The sequence below is a fragment of the Benincasa hispida genome, chromosome 12 (assembly GCF_027475165.1).
Source record: "Benincasa hispida cultivar pf3 chromosome 12, pf3_genome.v1.1, whole genome shotgun sequence".
Lineage (NCBI taxonomy): Eukaryota > Viridiplantae > Streptophyta > Magnoliopsida > Cucurbitales > Cucurbitaceae > Benincasa > Benincasa hispida.
In genome coordinates, this window is record NC_143489.1 from 42141120 (window position 1) to 42156253 (window position 15134).

Sequence of the window (15134 nt, forward strand, 5' to 3'; positions counted from 1 at the left end):
ATAAATGAATTAGCAACATTTTTCTCTGAGGAAATCTTCGTGACGATCACGTCACCTCGATGCACTATCATACGGATCGACTTTAACATGGAAACAGGTGAGAAAGTCTCCTCATAGTCGACTCCCTCCACTTGGGTATAACCCTTTGCCACAAGTCGAGTCATGAAGGTTTGCACCTTCCCATCAGCACCCCGTTTGCACTTGTAGATCCATTTACAACCTATAGGTCTTACCCCATCAAGCTGATCTACAAGATCCCATACCAAGTTGAAATACATCGACTCCATCTCGAGATTCATGGCTTTGACCCATTCATCCCGGTCAACATCCTCCATTGCCTTTTTATAGGACAACGGTCCTCAATGTTGCCATCTTTCACCATAGCTAGGATTTTCGTGAAACCCATATATCAATTAGGTGGGTTCGTAACCCTCCCACTGCAACGAAGATCCCTCAACTCTTGGGGTGGAGCCGACCTACCAGATGAACTATCATCGACAATTCTGGTTGATGAATCAGATCCTTCAACAACTCTTGTTGAAGCTTCAGTAGTTTCTTTGGAAAGCTCACTTAACATGACTTTACTACGTGGACTGTGCTTCCTGATATGATCCTCCTTCAGGAAGTAGAGTTCATGGAAACAAACACCTTGTTTTTTAACGGATCATAAAAGTAACCTCCACGTGTACCTTTAGGGTAGCCTACAAAGAGGCACAACCTCGTTCGTGATTCCAAATTCTTGGGATTTTCCTTAAGCACGTGTGCTGGCAACCCCATATGTGAAAGTGACGTAAACTAGCTTTATGTCCGTTCCACAACTCCAAAGCTGTTTTTGTGACACTCTTAGAAGGAACACAGTTGAGAATGTATACCGCAGTCCCCACTGCGAAACCCCAAAACGAATCTGGTAAGGAAGCGTAACTCATCATCGAACGAACCATATCCAACAAGGTTCTGGAGAAATTCGTTGGCATTTAGATTGAGTTACGGTAGATTTAAACATCTCTATGTTATGGAGGGAACTTACGGCTAAAGTTCTTAGCACATGCAAGCTTTTTTTTCAGTTTAGCTGTACAAATTTCAACACCATCCTTACAAATAAATGCTTTATTCAATTTAAAAGAAATAGTGTAATTGTATTGTAACATACACTTTACAGAAATAAGGTTCTTTTCTAGTTTAGAAACTACAAAGACATCTTTTAATATAAGAAACCTATTCTGTAAAGTAAACTGGATGTCTCCCACTGCCATAGCTGAAATGACGTGCCTGGTACCTACTCGCAACGTCATCTCACCAGCTCCAATTTTCGTCAGGATCTAATCCCCTTTTTCTGCCTTGGGCTTAGCCTTGGCAGCCTCCTTTTCCTTCAGATAACGAGGATGATTCTTCTTCCAGTGTTCGTCCTAGTTACAGTGGAAACATTTTCCTTTTCCAACCGGCGGCGGTGGACGCTTCTTCTAGGCAACAAGTGGCAGGTTAGCAGGCGCATTCCCTTTCCCTTTACCACCCTTCTTCTTCTTCCCCTTTCCAGAGTTAGAAGTTGAAGGTGCAAACTTTGTTCCTGAGGTCGAACCTCGATAGAACTTTTTAGAGGACGAGACAACATTTGCCTCATCTCCCTTTTTCTCCTTACTTTTCAGCAAGGATTGGTAAGTCTATAACTTTTTGAAGAGAGTGGTAACGGAGTAGTCCACTTTGTTAAGAATCGTATTGCTAACAAAGTGGAGGAAGCTCTTCGGCAATGAATGCAGGATAATGCTAACCTGACTACCCTCATCAATTTTAGACCCATTCATCTCCGCCACGTTAAAGTGGACCATCATTTTCAGCACGTGTTCATAAACAGAGGTTTCTTCTTCCTTTTTGGAGCTGAAGATGCATTTCAGAGCCTCATGCTTGAGTTGTCCAGATGGCTGTCCGAACATTTCCCACAGGGACTCCATGATCTCACAAGCTTAGACATGGGACTCGTATTTCTTAGCCAACACATCACTAAGATTGGCCAGAATATAGGCTCGAGCCTTCTCGTTTGTCCGTGCCCAACGCTCGTACGCCGTCCGAATATTTCGAGTAGCATCCTGAGGTGGAATAGGAGGACATTCCACCGTAAGGACAAACATGAGATCCTCGATGATGAGTATCATCGTGAGCATATGATTCCAACTTGAATAGTCAGGTCATTCAATTTTTCGACGCTTAGTACATTGATAGTGGCTGAAGCCATTAAAAACGTTGCTGAAAAAAACGAATAACCTTTTATAATACTTTGCAAAAACCACATTTTATTTAACCAATTAATTTTTAGCAAAACAAATTCCAAGTACCCTAAGTGAAAAGACTTCTATTTTGCAATGATGCCCTAGTGAGGCAGGATAGACGTCACCGGTAGGGTGATTGGATGGCCCTTCACTGGGATGAGACACAACCAATAAGCAGAACCAACTCTTGGAAGTAAACCTAATAGCCACCATTTTTTCGGTCCAGAATAGTTAACCGTTAACAATTCTGCGTAAGTGTAACCCCTCGTTTTCGGCCCCAAAGTCCCACCCTAATGCGCTCACCGTAGGGAAAAGACAGATTAGGACAAGAGACTAAGTAATCTTATCCTCTTACAAGATATCAAATAAAGAAACGTGCAAAACAGCCATCCTATAGGGGGACACTCCCAAGGTGCCACGAGGCGATGCCCAGAAACTTTATTCAACCCAACGAGGGAGACCGAGGGATATGTTGTCACACTTCCTGCTCCCACTTACTATGAACACTCTCTCCATCCACCTTGATATTAACCTACCCAAACACCATCTGTTGGTGGGACACGCTAAAGGTGCCTCAAGGCCAAGGATAAATCTCACGGTGTGGACTACGAGGGAGAAATGCGAGAGGATAAAATAAGGCATCAAATGCCCTAAGAACCTCCCATTGAATGTTCTACTTAGGGGTTTATTAACCTAGACAATCCGGCTATTGATTATGAGCTAAGTCATTTATAAATTTTGTTTAAAAACAACTTTTGTCTTTGAAATAAAAAAAAAAAAACAAATCCAAGTAGTTAACTCTTTAATGGACTAGCCTTAGTTTGCATGCATCAAATCTATCTAAATTACCTTTCCATGTAGGTTCCCAAGTAGGGGTGTTCCGTTGCCGTCATCTTAAATACCCCAACCTAGATAGAACCCACCTTCGACAAAAGGTCTACTATAGATAGACTTGCTACATATTGATCTTTTACTAATTATTTTAGTTCTAATTTCATTTTATAACCATTTATAAAATAAACAACTAAAACACTCATCCCACATAACGAAGTATTTATAACGCTTATAAATATAACGTTAAAAAAATAAAGCATACATAAATATAACTCTTATATTATATGATGCATGAGCATGCATTTATGTAAATTAAAACATGCTTCTCTAAATTATAATACTTATGATAAAGAGAATATGCATGACCTAAGGTGGGATTTATCTATATGTGCATACCATATGACATATTAAAAACATACATCGCATGTAATAAATAAATAAAGGATTAATGGATCGGGATGATCCATTACAAAACCGGAATGAAATAACCCTATCTATTACATTTTTCATCGAGCAAACCACTTCATAGGCAAACCAGGTCTTGAATCGCCAGGAGGACTCCATCGTGTAGTAAATGTCGTAGGTAAGCAATCGTCCAGCACGAACTAGACGATAGGAGCAAAATTAAACGATCGCGTAGACGATAACGAGGTAACGAAGCCTGATCGTCTATGCGATCGCTCAACACGGTGACAGGTAAACGATTTACCTTACGTTACTAAGTGGTCGTTTAGTCAGTTACTAAACGATGAAGTTTGTTGCCCCAAATGATCGTCTATCGATCGTCTAGTCCGATCTCTTAACGTGGCAACAAGTAAACGATTTACCTTGCGTTACAAAGCATTCATTTAGTCAGTTATTAAGCGATGAAGTTTGCTGCCCTAAACGATCGTCTAGTTCAATCTCTTAACGCGGCAACAGGTAAACGATTTACCTTATGTTACTAAGCGATCGTTTAGTATGTTACTAAGCGATGAAGCTTGCTGACCAAAACGATCATTTATATGATCACTTAACGCGACGTCAGGTAAACGATTTACCTTGCGTTACTAAGCGATCATTTAGTCAGTTACTAAGCGACGAAGATTGCTGACCAAAACGATTGTCTAGTGCGATAACTTAACGCATCGTCAGGTAAATGATTTACCTTGCGTTATTAAGCGAACGTTTAGTCAGTTACTAAGCGATGAAGCTTGCTGACCAAAACGATCGTCCAGTGTGCGTGCGCGTTAAGCGATACGCGAGCATCACATCGTCCATACAACCCGATACTCAGTGATCGTGTAACCAATCTTCGACACGATGCGATCAACCCTTGATTGCGTACTCCATCATCTAACTGATGAGATCAACAGCGATCGCATACTCCATGGTCTGCACAATGCGATCAACACTTGATCGCATACCCCATTGTTTAACTGATGTGATCAACAGTGATTTCGTACCCCATCGCAGCACAATGCGATCAACACTTGATCGCATTCCCCTTCGTCTGCACGATGCAATCAAAACTTGAATGCATACCTTCCACAACGAACCACAACGCTTGCTCCGATCTTTTTCGCGAAGGATTCAAAACTCAAACAGACTTTGAATACAGACTCGATAATGATTATCAATGCCCAAAAACGCAGGGGCCTTTATAAAAAACCGCAAATGTAAAAGAATTAAAACAAACCAAGGCTAACATCCACGAAAACATCCATAAATCCGCACATCCACAGCAATTTAACGATTAAACAGTGTAGAAATACACCCACCAAGAATGTATTTGCAATTCTTTTGCAGCAATAAATTGAAATATCAGAAAATCGAGTGCTCTGATACCAATTGAAGGAACTCTTCTTCAAGAGTACATACGAGCGGAAGCAATCTTTCCAATTCATTGTGACAGAATTACCGCATATACATTCAAACAGACTTTTATAATGCTAAAGGGATCAAGAAATCATCTAGATGAAGATCTCTTCTTCACAGCGAGTCTGAAGCCCAACCGTCTACCTCAAACAATCACCACTCGGACAGAAGGAAACGGAGAGGACAACACCACTTAGAGCCCTCATTATTCTTGGAGTGAGAATCTAAAGCGTGGGCTTTCTTCGGATTTGGTAGAGGGAAAAAGGAATAGCGACCGTACATAATGATCGAGCAAGTGGGAGATGCGGTCGTCTATCGTATAGTCAATATACTTGATCATTTAGGTAAAGTATACGATCGTGTAGTAAAAGTAAGCGATCGTCTAAATGATCGTGTAGGAAAAGGTAAACGATTGTCTAAATGATCGTGTAGGAAAAGGGTGAGCGATCGTCCGAATGATCGCGTAGGAAAAACTAAGCGATCGTCTATATGATCGTTTAGTAAATGCCAAGAGTTAAACGATCGCTTAGGAAAAAGGTAAATGATCGTTTAGATAATAGCACGCGACAGTGTAATCGGTATGTGGTCGCTTAACAATATCGTATATGTAAGCGATCGTGCAGTCCCTATCGTATAGGCACTGATTTTCTAAACGATGACACTATCTTTTTCACAATACCCGCGCACACCGAGATCAACACATCGTCTGCTATTTATAATGCACTCATACGTTATTTAGAACAAAGAGGCGCCTTTCCATTTCCTTTATAACTGTCCAATGAATGTGATCTTATCAAATTCATAACTTATAAATTAATATCAAATATTAATTATAATATTTTTTCTCTACTAGATATAAATCATATTTATATCCAATTTCCTCCAAATTAATGTATCTCGTACATAAAGTTAATTATATCATATTTAATTAACTCGTTGAATTGTATCATATATAATCGAACTCCCTCTTGTCAAATTGGACATTTTAAATTGACCCAAAAACTAACTCTCGACTTGTATCCAAGCTACCAAGGGGCTCTTATGAACCTATGGCTCGAAGCTCCAACGGTACGTGAATAGCTGACTAAACTCTTTAGTCACGATATCCACCATCCGTTAACTACCAAACATTCCACTAAAGACTGATAGTTAAACTCTTCTTGCCATAGATATATTTCTATGTCCATTGGATATAACCAATCATCAGTACGATGACCCTTCACAGATGCTTGTAATTACAGTAGGCCTATTTACCATTTTTCCCCTGTAATTATATCTTCCTCCTTAAGTACCACTGATCCCTCTAATGAACAATACAGCATAGTTCTACTATGTGTGAACACATCTCGGGCCATGAGAAGGTGCATGGCACCACATCGTTCAAGCCCCAGAATCAGCCCTTAAGGGAGCTATCTATCTACTTACCCCTGCCTTGGGGAAGGAGTGAATTCCATCTTGTGTACCTGAATTCCCAGCTTCTAAATCAGACGAATCCCCAAAATGGTAGGTTTGAATCGGCGTTCTGGCCACTCGCACCCATGCAAATCAAAGGACCGCCCTCAATGGCAGGAGTTCCCAACTCACTCAGGATTATGGTCATGTTACCTATGGTCATCCTAGTGAAGTGAAGTCTCAGTTATAAACGGTGTTATATAACGAGACATTAACACTTCGTGGTCAGGTCTTATACAAACTCTTTGTATAGGACACCCCCGCTCGCATGTCCTCTACATGAATGATCAGGATTAGACCATCTGTGACAAGTCACAACACTTGTGACCATTCCACAAAGCGGGTCGCATCCGTAGTGTTACCAGGATAAGGTTTCCCTCCTATATCAATATACTACAGACCATTTTGGTTATCACTCAAGACATGATCCACTTGTATGTCACCACATATATGCTTAAGTTACATACAGATAACCAAGGATATTAAGTTTATTGGTTTGTGGTAAAATCTAAATGTGCAAAGTCAAGTAGTGAAGTAAATATCATTTATATTATACATCACAAGTATTCGTACAAAGTTGTTTACAAACAACTGGACATGAGACTTTAGGGCACAAACTCCAACAAGAATGACACTTAGTAAGGAAAATTTGGCTAAGTGTGAAAGATAGATGTTCCATGCATTGATAGCCTATGCATTGAAGGATGTGGCTTAGTGTACGGCAACCATGCTCATGGAGGTTATTTAGGCACATGAAAGGCATTGGCCATGAGGCTAAGTATGACCGAGAGTGAAGCCATGCGGTGAAGTGTGGGAAATGCACTAACCAAGCCATGTCCCAATGAGGTTAATTGGGCGTTGGTTGGGCGTAAGACAAGGAAGAAGCAACTAAGTGCTGGTCATAGGCGATTATGAACGTTTGCCATGAACTATGAGTTGGTAAGGTGAGGCCTTGGTTGAAGAGACAATGATGTACGAGATTGAGGATAGTTGGCCACATGTGTAAAGACAAAGCCATACGCTAGCCATCCTACTAGGTGATGGCGCAAGGAGATGTTGGCATGTACTGGCCGAGAGGAGCATGCTTTCAAGGCTGCTACGTGATTATGTCTGAAGAGTGGGCTTTGCATTGAGGATTAAGGAGAGAGTTCTCAGGTTAAGCACTGTTTTAGTGGCCAGATGCCATGGTCAGGGGCGCTAATTGAAGAACATCTAAAAAGTTCTTTTATTACCTTCAAATTTAGAGCTACTATTGTTAGTTTTTGTTTAGTTTGATGTGGTTTATTGAGTGATTTCAAGAAACTAAGCATTAGGAGCAATTTGTACGAAAATGATAAAAAAAAAAAAAAAAAAAAAAAAAAAACTTAGGGCAAAACTCCAATTTTGAGCAATTACTGATTGGCCATGGAATTAGGAAGAAACCAAGGACCCAAAATCAAGAAAATAGGAAAATTTGGAAGGCAAATCAGGAGAGCCAATGTTGGAAGAGCATTGCAACAATGCTCCCTGACGTTGTAGACCCGGGACCAATTGGAAACAGGGCAGCGTTGCAACTGTCACACCCCCTCCCAGATTACCCTCTTAACCTGGAAGAAGATGTGACGGTAGCAATTACTAGCCCTATCGCCAACACTTACCACCTTTACCCTCTTACTTCACTCCTGAAGTGCTAACATGATGAACATTATTAACTTATACGATTAGCTCACATTCGGAATGCTCAACGTAATTTTCATATGATCACATGCTTAACAACCATGACACAATATCTACAGATATGTTGGGCCCAAACTCTACTAAAAAAACCCTGATTCCCCTCAAAATATGTGTACATATATATAGACCATCAACCTAAATTCTTTTAACTAGTCGGGCCTTTCAGTGGCAAGCAGTAGCAGGATCAACCTTCAGGAATCTGACCGCTACCTGGGAAAGGAAAATATAGGAAAACTATAAGCTAGTTGCCTAGTGAGTGACTATAGAAATCATATTATGCCATGCTTCACATTATTATAAAACATGTAAACATACTGGGAAACACTTCAAGCAACTTCCTTTGAAACATGAACATAGTCATAACATCAAGCTTCTGAGAAGAAAACTCATTAAACATCAATAAACATCATTTAACCTTAGTTGAGGAAGAGCATACATCGCTTTAGCTCCCAATGTCTGTATCCGACCAAGAGACCCATACTTCGGCCTCTCTTTGCTGGTATATGGCCTAGGAGACCCAAACTTCGGCCTCTCATTCAGAACTATCTACATACACGTGGAGTTTACTAAGTACCGTCAACACCTTAGGTACTATTACCCAGGTACCTTCTCCGAGTCCTTTAGTGTCAAGTTCTTCTCTAGAATCAAATCAAGCTTTAAAAGTAAAAACATTTACATTAAGAATCGTTCAATCATAGACTTTATCTGAAAAACGCATGCTTCATCACAGAAACTTAGCTTTCATAGTGAATTAACATATAACCTTGGCATGCAATAAAACATATACATGCTGGAGAAGAAATGCCATGCAATTCATAGAACATTTGTTGCTTGAGAACGTGTAAACTTATCATCAAACATCATTGAAAGTTGCATGGTATTTTATGCACGAAACATTGAAAACATTAAGTTTATTTTAGTCACTCACTACTCATCTGGGCACTTAATGATTTGTAGGCTTCTTCTAGCTCCTCTTGGCCTGAAACGATATAATTCCTTGTTAGATTCCTTGGAATTCCTATCACGATGCTTCAAATAATTTGGTTACTATTGAAACCTTCATCAACGAGATCATCAATACTAACAAGATTGTCATCATGAGTGAGACCTTCCTCATGAGCGAGATCATCCTCATGAGTGAGATCATCATGAGCGAGATCCTCATGAGATCCTTATGAGCGAAATCAAGTACCACACTAGTGAGACTTCATCATTAACGAGACTTACCAACACTAGCGAGTTTTAGCATAAAAATTCAGCGAGATTCTCCTCCTGGGCAAGATTTAGCAAAAAAAAAAACTAGCGAGAGTCTCATCCTGGGCGAGATTACATACTTCTAGTCTCGCTCTCGCTCCCTCAGGTGAGCTGCTTGCTTGATCTTCCCAAGCAGCTGCCTGCTTACGCACTGAATTCCTGTTCCAATTTAAAAAATTTATACCTCAAAATCCAGAACTCTTTTCAAGAAACTTCCTTCTATAAATTTATTTTAAATTGAGTTAACTTTCTTATCTACAACTTTCAGCCTTAAATATTTTGTTTTTTGGCCAGGAGCTTCTAATCTTTGCCACTGGCCCCGATTAATTCGAGAACCTGGCCCTTCTATAATTTCTTCATTTTTTGGCCTTCTTCCTTTGTGATCTTTCTCAGGAAACCCTACCAAAAAAAGTAGACTCTACCGCTTTCAAATGGCACCAATCTCACTTAATTCACTTAAGTCAATTGTCAAAATCGAGCTTCTGAATTTCATCTTTCTTTTTATACTTCTTGTTGCCTCCCACGCATGAATTATCAAACTGCCACCTCATCCACTAATAATTTAGTGCATTTTAGCCAAATTTAATTAATTAATCTCTTTAATCTATTTTTTTATTTTTCTATTCTCTTCTTCGTAATTCCCTGTATTAAACCATAAAGTTCACTTATCATTTATTTAACATAATATCCTCATGGCTAAACATACTTATATAGAAAAAGTGGAATTCGGGGTTTACAATTACCTCCCTTTAAAAGAAATTTCGTCCTCGAAATTTACCTAAAATATCATTTGAAAAGTTGAGGATATCTCCTCATTTGCTCTTCGGGTTCCCAGGTTGCTTCCTCATATTCCATGATTATGCCATAATACCTTTACCAGAGGTATCGTCTTGTTCCTGAGTACTTGCTCTTTCCTATCTAAAATCTCGATAGGCTCTTCTTTGTATGATAAATATTCCTTGGGCTGTATTGGTTGTGCTACTAGTGTGTGCGTAGGATCAGGCACATACTTCCTCAACATTGACACATGGAACACATCATGAATAAGAGTTAGCTCCGGAGGTAACCGCAATCTATAAGCTGCTAGGCCAACTCGTTCCACAATATCATATGGTCTGATGTATCACGGACTTAACTTCCCTTTCCTCTCAAACCGGAGAATTCCTTTCCATGGTGACAATAGAAGAAATACCTAATCTCATTAAATTCTAGTTCTCTTCTTTGCTTATCCTTATAACTCTTCTTTCTATTGCAAGCCACCTTAATGTTATCTCTGATAAGCTTCACATTCTCAATTGTCTGTTGAACTAATTCAAAACCCAATAATTTTCGTTCTCCGACTTCATTTCAACATACCAGGCTGCAAGGTCAATCGTCCAATGCTTCACAGGGAGCCATTCTGATACTTGAATTATAGTTGTTGTTGTACGCAAATTCAACCAATGATAATTGCATATCCCAACTTCCTTTGAACTGTTGCATGCATGCTCTTAACATGCCTTCCAGTGTCTGTATAGTTCTTTCTGACTGTCCATCAGTTTATGGATTAAAATTCGTATTGAAATGCAATCTAGTGCCCATAGCCTTCTACAGACCAGGCCAAAATGTCAAAATAAACCTTGAGTCTCGATCCAACACTATCGACACTGGGGTTCCATACTGGCTGATTATCCTATTTACATAAATCTTAGCTAGACAGTCCAGCGTAAAGGTAACTTTTACTAGTATAAACTTGGCTGTATTGGTCAGTCTATCAACTATCACCCAAATGCCATCATATCTTGAGGGCATCCTAGGCAATACAAAAAGAAAGTCCATTGTCACATACTCCCACTTCCACTCAGGCACTAGGAGTGAGTTTAGTAATCTTGCTGGCCTCTACCTCTCAGGTTTCACTTGTTGGCTGACTAATCATCGATCCACATATTCCGCTATGTCTCTCTTTATCCCAGGCCACCAGTATGATCTTTTCAAGGTTCTATACATCTTGGTGCTACCTGGATGCATAGCATAAGCAGAATTGTGTGTCTCTTCCAGAATAGCTTGCTTAAGCTGCAACTTATTAGGCACACACATTCTTCCTTCCTTTACTAGCACACCATCTGTTCTCAACTGGAAGTCAGTTCTGATTCCCTTACTTACATCATTTACAATCTTTTGAAGATCAGGATCTTTCAGCTGATCCTGCTTAAGGTCTTCCATTACAATAGGTCTTACCTAAAATGTAGTTATCAATCCTCCTGACTGTCCTACTGATAAGGCGGTTCTAAAATTCCTAAACTCCTGAAGTAACATCCCTCTTGCTGATCCAACAATTTCTCTGGACCCCGAGGACTTCCTAATTAGTGCATCAGCTACAACATTCGCCTTATCGGGGTAATACTCGATTGAGCAGTCATAGTCTTTGATCAGCTCAATCCATCTTCTTTCTCTCAGGTTCAATCCTTTTATATCAAAATATACTTCAGGCTCTTATGATTTGTGAATATTCTACAACGCTCTCCAAATAAATAAAGTCTCCACAGCTTTAAAGCTAATACAATTGCCGCCAGCTCCAAATCATGTGCAGGATAATTGCTCTCGTGCTTCTTATGCTGATGAGACGCATACGCAATCACTTTCCCATCCTACATCAACACACATCCAAGTCCCTATTGGGATGCGTCATAATAAATTTCAAATTCTTTACTTGAGGTTGATAAAGTAAGTATAGAAGCTGATACTAGTCTCCGTTTTAACTCTTGAAAGCTCCACTCACATTCTGAAGTCCACACAAACTTCACATCTTTCCTCGTCAAATTCGTCAGTGGCATTACAAGAAATCAAACTTCTCTCGCTGTCACAATTCGTTGGGACAGGGTGAAAAATGCATCGGGAGAGCCTCTCCTGACGAATAATGGATCGTCGGGAGTTTGGTTGGGAAAAATCCATCGGGAGAGGAACTCCCGATGCATGAAATAAAGGCGTCGGGAGTTATCGAAGAACTCCCGACGCATGTATAGGACATCGAGAGTTCCTCAAATTGCCGACGCATTAAATATGGCGTCAAGAGTTTGAGGAACTCCTGATGCCCTATACATGCGTCAGGAATTCTTCGACAACTCTCGACGCCTTGTTTTATGTGTCGGGAGTTCGTTTGTTTCATGCGTCGGGAGTTTGAGACGGATTGTTTTATTTTTCGGGAGTTACAAGAACTCCCAATGCAGTAAACTATGCATGGGGAGTTCCTTCATTAGTTGAATATTGTCTTCTAAATATTTTTAATTTTTAATTTGTAATTTTTTTAAATTTGATCTGAATAACCTATAAAACATAATTAACCAACTTAAACAGATCCACATAATAAATAAAACAAAGAAAACAAAGTTCATACTATAACAAATAAATGAAAAATTACAACATCCTACAATAAAACAAAGTCGATACTAAATAAAACAAATTTGTTTCACAAATACATAGAAGAAATAAAATGTAAACAACGTCCATAAATAAAAAAAAAAGGAAAACAACGTCTGAAACACAGCACCATGAACAATCGTCTAACCTCATCTCCGAACAGTATCCTACAATAAAACAAAAACATTCAAATGTCATCATCTTTAAACATCAACAACATATTCAAACATTATAAACAAAACATCCACCCCCACGAAAAACATGAAACCTCCCGAACATCAAAAAACACACAGAAACCTACAAATTCAACTCCAAAACGATTACAATCGAACTCTATGCACCCATACAACATATTCAAACTTCATAAACAATAACGAACACACATAAAACTCAAACTTTCTCCTCGAAACAATCTAAACCAATCTCAACCCACCCCCCACAAAACATTAGAACTTCATAAACACAAAAACTCCAAGTTCAACGACAAAACAAGTATAACTAACTCTACCCACCCCCCATGACAAACATGAAACCTCCCGAACATCAAAAAACACACAAAAACCTACAAATTCAACTCCAAAACGATTACAACTGAACTCTACGCACCCCCACAACATATTCAAACTTCATAAACAATAACGAACACACATAAAACTCAAACTTTCTCCCCAAAACAATCTAAACAAATCTCAACCCACCGCCTACAATATATTAAAACTTCATAAACATTCATAAACACACAAAAACTCCAAGTTTAATGACAAAACAAGTATAATCAAACTCTACCCACCCCCCACGAAAACATGAAACCTCCCGAACATCAAAAAACACACAAAAACCTACAAATTCAACTCCAAAACGATTACAATCGAACTCTACGCACCCCCACAACATATTCAAACTTCATAAACAATAACAAACACACATAAAACTCAAACTTTCTCCCCAAAACTATCTAAACCAATCTCAACCCACCCCCCACAACATATTACAACTTCATAAACATTCATAAACACACAAAAACTCTAAGTTCAATGATAAAACGAGTATAATCAAACTCTACCACCCCCACGACAAACAAAAAACCTCCCAAACATTAAAAAAAAAACACACAAAAACAATAAAACAACAAAAAGCACATCAAAATCCAGTTGTTTGGCTACCAAAACTGCAGGATAGCCAACAATTCTTTATCATAAAGCTACTTAAGACATAACTACTTTGCTACCATAACTGCAGGATAGCAACATATTAGACAACTAAATAATGTAGTAATTGTTAGGTTTTATGTCCTAAAATCTCGCAGTTTGTAAAATGATAAACATCTTCTATAATCAATATACTTGTTATTGATCTCATAAATTGTATGAAAGTCTAAATCCAATAAACTAAGACCCATGACTATTGTAGGAGTACTTGAACTTTATGTGTAGACATAAGAGTGGATCGGGTTCGAGTAAATTGTCAAAATGATCTATGGTACATGAATGAGGTTGGATACCTTATTCTGGTAAAACCATTGGATGCGGCCTACTCAAGACCAAGAAATAAGTCACTCTTACTTTATAACGTTGTTTACTGTTTAAACTGACTATTTCACCTAGTTGACTTAGGTAACTGGATCTTAATCCTGAGCTAACTATGAACTCCTATTTATCCGAGATTGCCCTTAGATTTGCATAGTTGAGGGTTGGCTCAATAGTGTTGGCTCAATAAGACTCTCATTTCAGGGGTAAGACCAGATAGATAGCTGGGGACATAGGGTGTAAGACGGAGTTCACGCCTACCCAATTTAGGGATAGGGAAAGGTTGTTCTCTCAAGTACTGAATCCAGATCTTGAACAATGGGCCTCACCCTCTCACTGGGTTAAGAGAGTTTAGTTTAGTGAGTGGATCACAAACCAGTTGTTCATTAGAGGATCAGTAGGGACTTGAGGAATAAGACGTAATCTCAAAGGTAAAATAGATATTTGACCCAGGCGTTATAACGAACAACCTGTGAAGGGTCGACTTGCTGATTATGGTTAAATCATGTGGACATATTATATCTACAGTGAGGGTAGTGCAACTATGGGCTTTAGTGGAGTGACCCATTAGTTAACGAATGGAGATTAATTTGGTCTAATGAGTTTAGCCAATTAATCTCGAATCGTTGAAGTCCATGATCTATAGGTCCGCGAGGTTCTCCTACTAGCTCATAATGGACTAGCTTTAGCGTGATAAGTTAATTTGAAACGTTCAAATTAGAATTAAGAAAATTAGTTATTATATGGGATATAATTATATGTTTAATTTTAGAATTAAACGGAATAAGAGAATTTATATATTTAAAGATGATTTAAATATATAAAGATGGATATGAGT